General features: G+C 46.4%; 1 long non-coding RNA gene across 2 annotated transcripts in view; it reads right to left on the bottom strand.

Annotated features, from left to right (window-relative positions):
* The window catches only part of LOC130600506 (uncharacterized), a 48595-nt gene extending 40376 nt beyond the window's left edge, over positions 1-8219 (bottom strand). Inside the window, exon 1 of one of the 2 annotated variants that reach the window (XR_008972473.1) lies at positions 8085-8219. This is a non-coding gene — a long non-coding RNA (uncharacterized LOC130600506). The remainder of the gene's footprint in view (positions 1-8084) is intronic. The other variant, XR_008972474.1, reaches the window with a different exon arrangement.
* Positions 8220-12935: the final 4716 nt, after the last annotated feature.

The raw sequence follows: 12935 nt of genomic DNA, 5'->3' as shown, positions 1-12935 counted from the left end.
AATAATTCTTTAGAAAAATCAATGAAATTTAAATGAGTACATAGGAATGGCTGTTCTAGCCCCAAAGGTCCATCTAGCCAAGCACTATACTTCCAGCACAGTATGTCTTTTATCACAAGAACATACTTGTACAGTTCCCAGGGGCACCATGAACAGGAAGAGACCTGTAGATATGTGAACTGCCACACAAGGGACTGCCATCCACTCTTATCTTCCCAGTCCCCCCTTAACCCCCCCACCATCTGACCTCAAAATTGGGCTGTTTGAATAGTTTTGCTGGCAGGTCTGACCGCCTGGCAGTCCACTGTGTACTCTGGTCCCTGACAAGCTTGGTCCCCACCCAAGGACTCAGACAGACCACATCCCCCTCAGCAGAACCAGGCAGGAGTTATGTTGACAAGGAGCTGCTCCTTGAAGGAGGGGATCCCATCCCCATCTCATGTCCGGATACAGAGGATCTTAAACTGTCTCCAGAGACCATGTGGATCATGTCAGCTGGGCTAGAAGCCTTGGTCACAATCTGCCACCCCTCCTTGAACCAGGAGTCAGAAAAAACTGTATATGCCTGGCCACATTGAAACCAGTGAAGTGTCTGGTGTCCCATGCATTTGCAAGCAACCTAATTAAATACCAAGAGATGCTTTTCTCTGTTCACAGCTTTCATTTGCTACTCAGCGCTCAGCCATCAAGGTCTCTGGTCTCATCTCAAAACTGTCCTCAGAGCTGGTTCTGGCAGTGTCCAGCTCTGGAGTTGAATCTCTCTGACTTCATAGCGATAATCACAGATTGATGCACTCATGAAAAATAAAGCTTAAAGAAGCCCAAGGAGCTCAAGGCTCAACCAGCTGTATCACGTGCCTTTCCCATTTCTTTTTTAAGACTTTCAATAACAGCTTTCTACAACTTCCTCAAGAAACCGTTTCTCAGATCTGTGTCTTTCTGGTTTGGCTTATGCTCGTGGCATCTTCCCCTAGCCATGACAGAGAAAAAAAGCCTTTTCTTTCTCTTTTTTGTAGCTTTCACACACTTGAAGAGCTTCTCATTAATTCTCTTTTGCCTCAGTCTTCAGTAAACAATTTTATTTCCATCTCTCCTGCTAGGTCAGAATTTCTCTCCTTCTCCCTGTTCCTACTGCTGTCTTCTATTTTTACCCTAATCCAAACCTGAAATCTACAGCTGGTGCTAAGGGTAAGCTCCATTGAGCCCTTTCTACCAGCCTTCTCACAGGAGGCTTTGACCTGCAAAGACCATTCATTATTCAGAACAGTTCTTCGGCATTTCTGCTTCACTGGCACACACAACACAGCACTGATCATTTCACCTTTATAGCTCCCAGCAAAGCCTGTTAAACCTCAGCCTTGCTCACAACTACTACTTTAACATCCTGAAAGCATCCAGAGCTCCTCAAAGCCTTATGTTAAAACTGGTGACTTCTTGCTCATCCAGCCCTAACGATGCACACTTCAACTTTTAAGACTAACAATATCGCTACAAAGGAGAGGTGAGAATTTGCTTGCCCTCCTGCTCTTTAATTGCTGTCCTTGCCCCCTGCAGGTCTGTGAAGCCACCAGCCATGACAAAATCCTGCATTTCTCACGCCTGTAAATAGTTCTTTCAATTATATTTTCTTCTAAAGACTTCAAAAACTGGGCCAAAAAGAACAAGTGGGATATTTAAGAATCGGATCTGCCTTTGGCTTTTTTTGATCAAGGCAGCTTTTAATGGGCTCAGCTGTCAACATCAGGACAAACTTAATAATAAATGTCTGACATTTCAGTCATTATTCAGGGTTTTTATCCTTTCCCTCCCCCCAGTGCCTGCCTGTTTAAAGATTCACTCGCGCTGGTGTTGCCACTGTGGGCACAGGAGCTGAAACAGGAGCAAAGCTCCTTGTAAACACCCAGCAGCCTCTCCCAGTCAAGTCACACACAAAGGTCAGATGGCAGCAAGTACAGAGGAGAAGAGGATGTCCAGGGAGGGCAGTGCTATGGGAACCTGCTAATAAACCCAGTGCAGCAATCATGGCCTGCTAAAGCTTAGGCTGGCTGCCACATGAGGATTAGTGCTGGCGTGGTGCTCCATGGGAGGGTAAAGCGACAAGCTGGGCTTTGCTGGTGCAAGAGCCTTTGGCTTTCTTCTCTCTTGTGAGCTCCTACTTCACTGTACAGGCTGTTTACTGCTTCTTTTGGGCCTAAGGAGTGAGCCTGAAAATCTCAAGCTCAAGAGCTGTCTGAGGGTTAGCAGAGCCTGTCAGGGCCAGGGACCTGCAACATCACTCTGGAGTGAGATAAGACAAGCAGGAGGGGACTGCTGCAGCCTCAGCACCTCTGCACCACGAGTCATACCTGGAGGTGTCAAACCACGGGGACAGCCAGCACTAGGCCATTAGCTTTCATAAAGCACATAATAAATGTTCAGGTTGTTTAAACTTTCCTCTCTTACTAATAAGGTCCTGGCTCAATGCGTTCTGTGTTTTGGGTTTTTTTTTTCATGTTGTATGTGGCAGCCTAATTACAGTCATTACATTGCCTCAAACTATTTAAAAGTAGTTGCTACATATAATTATGTGCATGTGAGAATAATGCCATGTCTAATACCGTGGGACTCCATCTACACTGGAGGAAGCAGTCCATGCTCTCCCACCAGATACCTAAAAAACTTGACATCACAGCTTGCACCCAGGGCACAATGCAAGTTTTCAGCAGCATACCAGATCAGTTAGTCCATCATCTCCACCCCACAATACATGTGTCATGCCCTAGGTATTATTTGCTCTATTTAACAAAACTAAACTAAATGTCCCTGCAGGCAATGCTAGCACGTAATCGCCCACCCCAGCGGAGCCACTGCAGGCCAATCTCCAGCAGACCTGCAGTGTGTGTGTTATCCATTCAAGAGATGGTGAAGAGCTAAATTCCTGGAAGTGTTTCTTTCAGTTGGCTCATCTTGTCAATCTCACCATAGCCTAACAGGCTCCCACCTTTCCTAATGAAAAGAAAATTAAGTTGCATGTTGGTGTAGCTCGCATCCGCTGCTTCCCAGGGGAGCCCACATGGCTGGCAGCACCAAGCATTTGCAGAGACACGTTTCCCTAGGTCAGGCTGCACAGCTAGCTCGCTGTAACTTCAGCTTATTTGGCTGATCGAGATCTGAAATACCACATCAGGCTCTGGGTGTCCTTCAGTAATCACAGCACCACATCACACACCCAGGGCAAATACAGGTTTTCAGAGGGGGGTGCACAGCTTGCTTAAGGATAAGGATGATTGCATGCCCAGATCCATCCCTTTACCTCTGTGACCAAGATCTTTCTAGGATGGAGACTTAAGCACCAAGGTCAGATCCTCTTTTCACGGCCAGGAGCACAGTCCCATTATCTTCTCACTCTGCTTCTCCATGTGGTCAACCAGCTGTGGCAGAGACTCACCACCCACTCAGCTGGTTTGTTGCTGTTTGCCTTGCTGAAACTCTACCCTGTTTTGTTATGCAAAAGATTGTACAAAGAGTCCCTTCCATGCAGCAGCAACACAAACATTTCTAAATGAGACCAGCCAAACCCAGAGGCAGATACTGGTTCAGTCTATAGGGAGATGCAAATTATTCCACCGCATGCTTGACTGCCAGGAGGAGTTTTGCAAATGCTTTAATGAAGCCTGGACTGCACCAAGGCAAGGATGTCAGAAATTAATTCCTGATGTTCTCCAGTACTGAAGCAGCTCTTCATCTCTTTTTCCATCCAACTTGTTTTGTTTTGTTTCTTTTCTCTTTAGGAAACAAGTGCATAAGTGATTACATGGACAGAAACAAAACCAGTAAAAAGAGTACGAGAGAAAACGCCTTCAGCCAACTGGTGGAAGTTGAGGCAAGCAACGGTTATAAGGAGGCAGCCGCCTTGCAAAGCCAGGACTCCCAGGGCAGAGTTTGGTCACTTAAAGCTTTACCACAGCAGACTGACTTAAAAATACATAAACCAGCTGGCCCTGAAACGCCTGTGTTCCGTATCTACCCACTGCTGACAAACACCAGCCATTTTTACATAGCCTTAGGAAAGCTCATTCTCTGCAAATCATTAGTTTATGCAATTATGGTTTTCTCTGTTGAATGTGACATGTGCAAAGGTCATTGCTGGAGATGGGAAAGGAGCTTCTGTTCCCAGAATAGGCCAAATTCCACATTTGGCCAGAACAGGAGATATGCTTGTCCTTTGGCTGGCAGAACACGTGTTCTCCCACACATCACCTGCCTTTGGCTGTCTGCTTTGCTGTGGCCCCTCTCCCAACAGCCATATGCTCTCCCACTGGGCCTCACACTGGGACTTCAAGTGAGAAATGTAATGCTGTTAATAAAAGCTGCTTGCACAACTTATTCACATGCCTGGAAGGTGTGAATGGCATCTCGGCTCCAGTGGCCTAAGCATCAAGTAGCAGTCACTGGAAATGAGCAGGTCTCCCGGAACCTTAGGGGTCTTGGTAGCCTACTTTGGGACCAAAGGGTGAATGTACCACGTCCAGCTCTATCAATAAGATACTTACACCAGACTGGGATTTAAATGTTTGAAAAATCAGGACAAAGGTCCTGCTCTGGAAAAACACCTGAAACAACCGAGCAGTCAAAGATAAAAGCATAAGGACCAGTCTTTGGGATCATGTTTCTCTAGTTCATGGAAGGGCAGGTGAGAACGTGGCTGGACTCTAGGCTCAGAACACAGTGCCAGATCTTTCCTCTACATGGGACACTGAACAGGGTGAAGACCAAGCCCAAGACCAACAACCAAAGAAGAACTGAGCAGATACAGCTCCTTTAAAAGCTTTACCCAGTGCTATACTTGAAATCTGGTGCTGGCCCATTCCTTGGTGGTGTCCCACCAAGGCCATACCCCTTTTTTTTCTCATTTAGCACTGCCAACACACAAAAAACCAAGTAAACATCTTCCTGCACGGAGTGGTTTAAAGAAGCTGTGCCTAATAGACCATCTATCTCATTGCTATTTGTTTTGGCATCTTTGACTATTTTAAATCCTACTTAAAGCTGTCTAACAACCAAGATTACACCAGTCACAACTTCCATACAAACATTTCTGTTGCTATCTGTACACTGGAAACACTGTGATTTTTTTTTTCCCTCTACTTTTGCTAGTACAACACTGGCAGCAAATCACACCAAGGTAGGAGAGTGGGGTATGATGATAATTATGATGACAGAATCCACGGTATGACACCAACATCACCTGCTGGTACCAGACACTGTGGAAGCCTGTGTAGGCTTGTAACACACAGGCATACTGAGTAGGATCCACAGGTACTCAGTTTAATAGCTATCGCTCAGCACTGCTATCCAATTCCCCTCTGAATAATCAGACAGGCTTGGCTGGTGCCAGGCATAACAGACATCGCCTCTCACATCAGACCCTGCTGAGAGCAGCTCCAGAGGGGCCGGCCTTCCTATACAAGGACAGGATTTGAGCTACGAAGCAAAGTGTCCAAAAGGATTTTGACAAAGTGACATTTAAATCAAGGTTGAAAATCCATCCAACCGTGTTGCGTGGCTGCTGCCAGTCTCTGGCTGTTTCCAGTCTCCTGGATGCATGAACAAAGCTACCCCCAGTCTCCAAAAAGTGCAAGGAGGGGTTTTGTGATGCAAAATTTAGGGCGGTGAGCCACGTGAGTTCAGTTGACATGTGTCAATGAAATCACCTCCTTGCGAGCATTCCTCTGCCTGCCTCGTGCAGCCCTTCCCAGCAACTCCCCAGCTGCACAGCTTTTCACAGGAAAGGCTGTTCTGCAAAACAGGGCTTTTGTATAGAAATGCTTTGATTTTGATGAAATCTCCAGTTTACTTCTTCAGAAGTTTGTTTGTAAAAACTGAATTTCCCCATCAGTTTTCCATTTCAAAATTATTCTGCCATGTATTTTACCAATCTTAGAAATGAAAAGATTCATCTTGGATTTAGAGTAAAACATTTAAAAAAAAAAAAAAAAAACAAAAAAAAAAAAAACCAAACACTAAAACTTCCCAGATTTCATTAAAGGAAGTAGCTACTTTGAGTCAGCATCTAGGATTCAATCTAGAATTCCTAGGAAACTCTAAAATGGGACATTTCCTGCCATTTCACATCAGGCACGCTTTGACCTCCCAGACTCCCGACCACAAAGTGCTCTAGCTCCTCCCCTGTTTTACCACAATACAGTCCTCACAATTGCTCTGTTTCAGACTGTTTCCGGACACTCAAAGCATTTGCTCTGCACAGGTGTGAATGCACAGGGATGCCTTGCAGAAGATTGCCAGCAGCCATCACATAAATGCCCCTACCTCCAGGCTGACACCCTCCTAGCGAAGGAACCCAGGGGACCACTGAAGAAGGGACTGCAGAAGGAGATGCACCCAGGGCTGCCCCTAGCAGCTGCCAGATACTCACTTCCCAGCTTGTGCCACCAGCATCTGGCCTACAGCATATAGTACAGTTTTCCTAGGAATGCGTGAACCTAGCTCAAAAACCCTCAAAACCACCACGTAAGGTCTTGTTAGCTTTGCCTTTACCAACAGCACAAGTCCAGACCTCAGAAGCCAGCATGTGGCTTACAGCACACCCAGGGCCCTTTTTTCCTTTAAAAAGCTCCATCTCTTTGTGTCTCAACTTGCTTGCTTTGCTTTGTGGTTGTTGTTTTTTTTCCCACCTAAAGTCAGGGCAGGAATTCTATCAATCTCCCAGCAGTTTGTTTGGTACAAAATACAGAAGGAAACATTTATTTTTCCAAACTAGTACAGCACAAAATATCTTCTCAGTTTTACAGCAGACAGTATGAGGTTAGGGTGGTTTAGACCCCTCCTTGCTCCTGGGGGCAAGGACCAAATGTCACAAATTCCCCCTGCCTGACAAATCCAGGCAGATGCTGCCAGAACCTCCACACTCACTTGGAATCATAGAATAGTTAGGGTTGGAAAGGACCTTAAGGACATCCAGTTCCAACCCCCCTGACATGGGCAGGGACACCTCACACTAAACCGTGTCACCCAAGGCTCTATCCAACCCAGCCTTGAACACTGCCAGGGATGGAGCATTCACAACCTCCCTGGGCAACCCATTCCAGTGTCTCACCCCTAACAGGAAAGAATTTCCTCCTTATATCCAATCTAAACTTCCCCTGTTTAAGTTTTAACCCATTACCCCTTGTCCTATCACTACAGTCCCTAATGAAGCGTCCCTCCCCAGCATCCTTATAGGCCCCCTTCAGATACTGGAAGGCTGCTATGAGGTCTCCACGCAGCCTTCTCTTTCCCAGGCTGAACAGCCCCAACTTTCTCAGCCTGTCTTCATACAGGAGGTGCTCCAGTCCCCCAAGAGCACTTCTCCAGTACAAGAAGGGTTTGGGATGTAGAGGGTTAATAATAAGCTCTGCACCACCTCAGTCAGCGGGGAACTGCAGCCCCTCTGCACAGGATGAGAGCAACATGGCTTGCCAGGAAGTGCAGAAGCCCTCTGTGTTTCCAGATAAAGCCCATCTCTTCCAGGCACTGATGCAGTGTTTGATGAGCTCTATGAGACTTCGCCACCCCCAAAAACCACTGCTGTCCGAGAGCAGTTGGGAAGGAATATCGGGAATAATGAGCAGTCATATCCATCCCATTCAGCAGCGCTGTGCTGTCACCAGCACACTATGTGCCAGGAGCGTGGTCATATCCCAAAGAATGCTTCCCCTTGAGCCCCCAGAGAAAGAACTCAGCTTTTCTCTAGAAAGTGAAGTAACCCCAATACTCCTAGCCCTGCTGTCACAGGAAAGAAGTTTATTCTATGTTAGTCCTAGATGTGACTAAATCCCTGCCCAGAAGCACACTCTTCTTTGCAAACCTCCCTTGGACCCTGAGGTATACACCCACCACTCTCACCCCAAGGAGGTGCTGCAACTGAAACAACACTGTGATCTCACAGCCAGCTCGCAGGGACCAGACTACCAGTCCTGTCCCAAACCATTGCTGCCTGCCACCCACCCTGCTCCATACACACAAATAGCTGGGCTATTCAGCCTCCAGCACAAACCAGTAGCATCACTTAGGTCAAGAGAGCAAGAACAGGTTTCCCAGCCCACCTTCCTCACTTGTAATATCCATCAGTGTCAGGACTGCAGCTCAATCAGCAAAGAGCAGCTCACCAGCTTCACACCTACATCTTGCTGCAGCTTATTACCACGGAGGCCTCTGGTGTTCATCTTACCCTCCTCTACTTCCCTGTTGTGGTTTAAGCACAACCCACCCAGCCACAAAAACACTGCAGCAAACACTGTGGCCCATTCTCAAGAGCTCTTTCTTTTTTATGTATAGGGAGACTATGCCCATCAGCTCAAGACACACACAGAACAAAACCCTGCTTTGCAGTGCCTGTCCGGGGCTGTGGGAGGGACAGTTTTTATTACTTTTCCCAGCTGTAGATGTTTGGTTTATTTCCATAAGATGTTTCAATGAGGCATCTCTCAAAGCTCTCTCCTCCACAAGAATCCCACCTGCTCCTTGCTTTTATTTCTGTTAAGAAGGAAACAAGACCTGCTAACACAATCACTGTGCTTACTTGCTTTGACATCCACAGAATCAGAGGACATATGCCTGCACACAACTCCAGCACTACACAAGAGCCATTTCCAAGTCATCTGCTTGGGTGCATATTCCAAAGTATGTTTGGTTTGGGTGGTTTTTTTTTTTGAGGGGGCTTGGAGTACAGATGCTTTCAAAATATGCCCATGAATCCCTGTGGAGAAGGTTGCAGAGCAGGCTGTTCAGACACATTATAGAAACTGTAATCAAAGGTGTGGAAGAAAAGAGCCAGAATTAGGATCCTCAAGCCAAGAAATAGCAGAACCCCACAGCACTGCTGCCTCAGTCTCTGCAAAAGCTTTACAACCCACCTCGCCCTACAGTGTGGTGAATGGTGTTCATCATGCTGCTGTAAGGAGCCTATCTAATGCTGCAGCTCAGGCCAGCTTACACACAGGAAACCCAGTGTCTGTAAACAGAGCATCAGGATGAAAAATACAGCACATGATGCTCCAACACAAGGGCTGGAGCATCACAGCGTATTTCTGGTGACATGACCTCTGAACCAGGACAGGGGAACCCAGGCCTTCCCGTGGCAGATGGCTGAGGAATAGATGTTGAACAGTGATGAGCCCATGAGCACCTCCTCTGCACAGCACCGGCCACCCCTGTGCCTTCACGGTCAGGATCCTTGGTCAATAAAAGGTTAAAAATCCACTTAAAAACCCCAAATGCCTCAAGACAGAGAAAGTCTTGATGCGCAACCCTCTTGTGCAAGAAGTACTCAAGGCTAAAAAACCTGAGAAAGAACCAAACCACAAAGTAAACTACAGCAAAGCTTTCTTTTTTTTTTTTTGCATGAGCTCCTTCAAACATTTTTATCACAGTTTCTTTTGCCCACATATTTTGAGGAAACAACTTGTGGATTCTCTCACAAGCAGGAAAGGTCCCAACAGCAGGGGTAAGCAGCTCTTCAAAGCTGCATTTTTTAATACCAGAGCTCTTGTCTATTAAACTGCCAGATTAGGCTTATTCTCAGCAACACACCTCAACCCAGTCCAGGCAGAAGCAGGTACTGCACTGAGTTCCCTGCCAGACCTGCTGCAAAAAAAAAAAAAACAAGAGAAAAATGTAATTTTGCAGCTGGGACTCTTGACTGTCTCCCAAAGTAGCATTAATCCACCTTACCTTCCTAAACTCCACCAGGAAATAGCTGCGAGGAAAGGGGAGGAGGAGGAAAGAGAACCACTTATGAAGCATCAGCTGCAGTCTAATTGGAGCTATTAGCAAGCTCTTAGTGGTGTTTATTAGCCTTTACCCAACGTTGCTGAATGAAGCAATCCTGACATCAGCCTTCTGGCTTGGAAAGCTGTGTTCACAACCTCAGCTCGAGGAAAAGAAGCATTCAGAAAGGTCAAACTGGTTATAATCACAGCTGTAGCTCTTCTACCCAGCTCTGAGCTTGTTTTGAGTTCATAGAAACCAATGTCCCTTATAAGCGGAACCACCCTGCACTGGGGAGGAATAGGATCTTCCAGTCAGAAGTCCATCATGGTACTTGCTGAGATGGAGGCCTCTTGCTCTGAGTTATGGCTGTTGAGTCATTTTGATTTGATGGCATCATGCTGCCTTTGTTCTTCTGGGAGCTGGGGATTGCCAACCGCCTGCCCTGGTGACTGGGGTGAAATGCACTCAGAAGACAAGGTAGTAGCAATCCATAAGCCTGGCTCATGGCAAGCTGACCATGAGTCGAGCAGGATTAAAATGAGATTTTCATCTTCTGATGCACAAAACATTCATCACTGGCTGCTGCTGGATGTCTTCAGCCTGTGAACAGTTTGTCTAACATGAGGTGTTTCTTAAACATGTCATGCCTTTCAAAGGACATGCAGTCAAGAGCTGCATGCCTCAAGCAGGGCTTATCTCCCTGGTGTCTCTTATAGTAACATATTTCAAGGAAGTTTATCATATAGAAGGGACATTTAAAAATATATGAATGTATGCTATAAATCAGCCTCTGCTGGGAAGGAGCAGGAGGAGGAAACCTGGGGGATTTAAGAAGACCTTAGAAGTAATGCAACGTGAAGAAAATTCTTGTGGAGGAATCTTAGCTATGGGTTTGCCACAGCTGGTAGTATCTAGTATGAGTGGGGCCAAAAACCACACGATAAATGAAAGCACTTGGTGAGTTTAGAACATCCTTAACCAGAGGAAACACTGAACTATATATCTTTCATAAGTGCATACATAGGTAAGATCTTCCATGTCTCTGTGCTGGATAAGCTGCCTTGCTTTTGTGGTCTAGCTACCACAATTCACAATCTATACAACAATTTCATTTCCAGATAAGCAGAAGCAAGTCTTTGTCATCTCTATAGATGGGTCTGACATGCCACAGATGGAGGAAACCCAACAAAGTCTTAACTCACCCAACATAAAGTCTTAACTTTTAGGGCTGACTGCCAGATCCATACTTGAAAAGCTGAGCTCTGACTCATTCCCAATGTGTGTAACAAACAACTGCTCTGGTCACAAGGTTTTGCAAGACAAAGATGTAGTCTTCAAAGTTTGTGGTTACAAAGAACTGCAGTTTGCTTTTGCAATTGCTTTGCAGAATGGCGTTGGTGGAAGCTACCTCTGGGACCTGGCTGATGTGACCACCTACTGCAGGCTGTTGGCTGACTCATGCCTTAGCCACCCAAAACAACAAAACTTGCAGTGTTAGCAGCACAGTTTCCCCTCTTGACAAGCAAACGTTGTACACCATGAAGGTGTTGCCGCAATCACAGCAACCTACAAGCAGCAGCAGCTCTTTTGGAAGACAGAACGTGGCGAAAGGAAACTTTGATTTTATCTTACTCACAGCTCAGACTCATGGCTTCCAAAAAACAGTCATGTTCAGCAGAGAAAGTCTGTGTCCAAGCTTTGCTCTCACCATTTCCTTGCACATCCTTCAGCCTGCAGGACACAGTGCTGGAAGGCGGATCCAGCCTGGTGGCTTATGCTCACCAAGCAGCCATGCCAAGGGCTGGTGGGAGGGAGAACCTGATACAGCACTCCTGACCATGGCCCTTCTGCTGATCCATCCTGAGCATCTTGGAAGGGAGATGCCATATTCCTCGCTCCAGGTCCAAACATCACAGAGGTGCTGGGGAGGATGACCCATCAGAAAGGAAAGCGAGCTGTCTATGGGGAAATCTTGCTCCCACCACCACGCTGGGTACCACTGCAGAGGTCTCAGACCACATAATCTCATCCAGCCCTGGGCACAGCAGCTCTCTGTCTGTTACCACTTCAGCCCTGTGCAAACCACCCTGCCCTGCAAGGAAGCACTGCTTGGTATCAAGGATGCCTGCAGGTGATGATGTGAAATGTGAATAAGGAAAGTAGTTTATGCAGAAAAGTAATGATCCCTTCGGGATCTTCCCAGTTTATATGCAATTATACCAAGCAGCTAAAAAGGAGGAGTGCTCAGCAGAGAACGGAGGTGGATAATCTGCTGGTGTAAAACCCCGCAGCTCCCTGAAGCAGTAAGCAATGTAAACCAGAGCTGACATTTGAGGATGCATATGATCTTCTAGTTTACGTGTGTCAGGACATCTGCTACCACAGCCCCATACAGGTAAAACTATCTATCTTCACCTGCGGCTGCTACTGAGTGTAGTGTAGACTAACTCATTGAGCTGAGCCTCACGCAGGGGATTCCACTCCTTCATGCCAATTTATAGCCAATTCAGGACTTAAGCAACTATTATTTATCACCAGGGCTCCCTGCTAACCGTTACCACATCAGTGAGGATTTACTCAAAATGAGTTTCCAAATTAGCAACTCTGCATTCATTTCTTTTATGTTCGTTTCGGTTTATAAGGAATGTCAGCAAATCACAGGATCCCACTCAGGGTAAATTACCTGGGGATCTTATGCATGACGGCTCTGCTGAGCGGCAAAGGCGGTGTGGCAGCGAGCTCGTCATGCTCACAGTGCCTATGCCACCAGGGAGAAGGAGCCAAACTGCTTCCAAAGGATGAACAGGTTGGAAAGATGCTTAAAACATCTTGCAAGTATTGATGAGGCTTCCCCGTGCAGACTAAAGCATGCCCAGGCCATGCACCCATCTCCCAACTCCTGCAAGTAATTCCCCTCTTCCCAAATTTATCAGTACTGAATGAGAAAGGAAACAAGAGCCCACTGTCTTTCTGTCTGACTTTATTCCCTGAGACAAGAGCTTTTCTCCCTGGCAGAAAACAAATTATGGTTCGTTTTGTTTAGAAGTGAAGAAATAGCAGGTCTTGACTCCATAGATTTCTGGCAACAGTTATGCCTTGGAAAAACACTTGTATTGGCAGAAAAGTGAAAGACTCCTGTCTGCTGCAGCAGCCTTTGGCCTCTGTGGATGTTTCTTCTGATCCCA

Source organism: Pezoporus wallicus, unplaced genomic scaffold (assembly GCF_028554395.1).
Source record: "Pezoporus wallicus isolate ANWC-B61680 ecotype Strahan unplaced genomic scaffold, APGP_CSIRO_Pwel_v1 contig_6354, whole genome shotgun sequence".
In the NCBI taxonomy this organism is placed as follows: domain Eukaryota; kingdom Metazoa; phylum Chordata; class Aves; order Psittaciformes; family Psittacidae; genus Pezoporus; species Pezoporus wallicus.
This window is presented reverse-complemented; position numbering and strand designations above follow the sequence as displayed.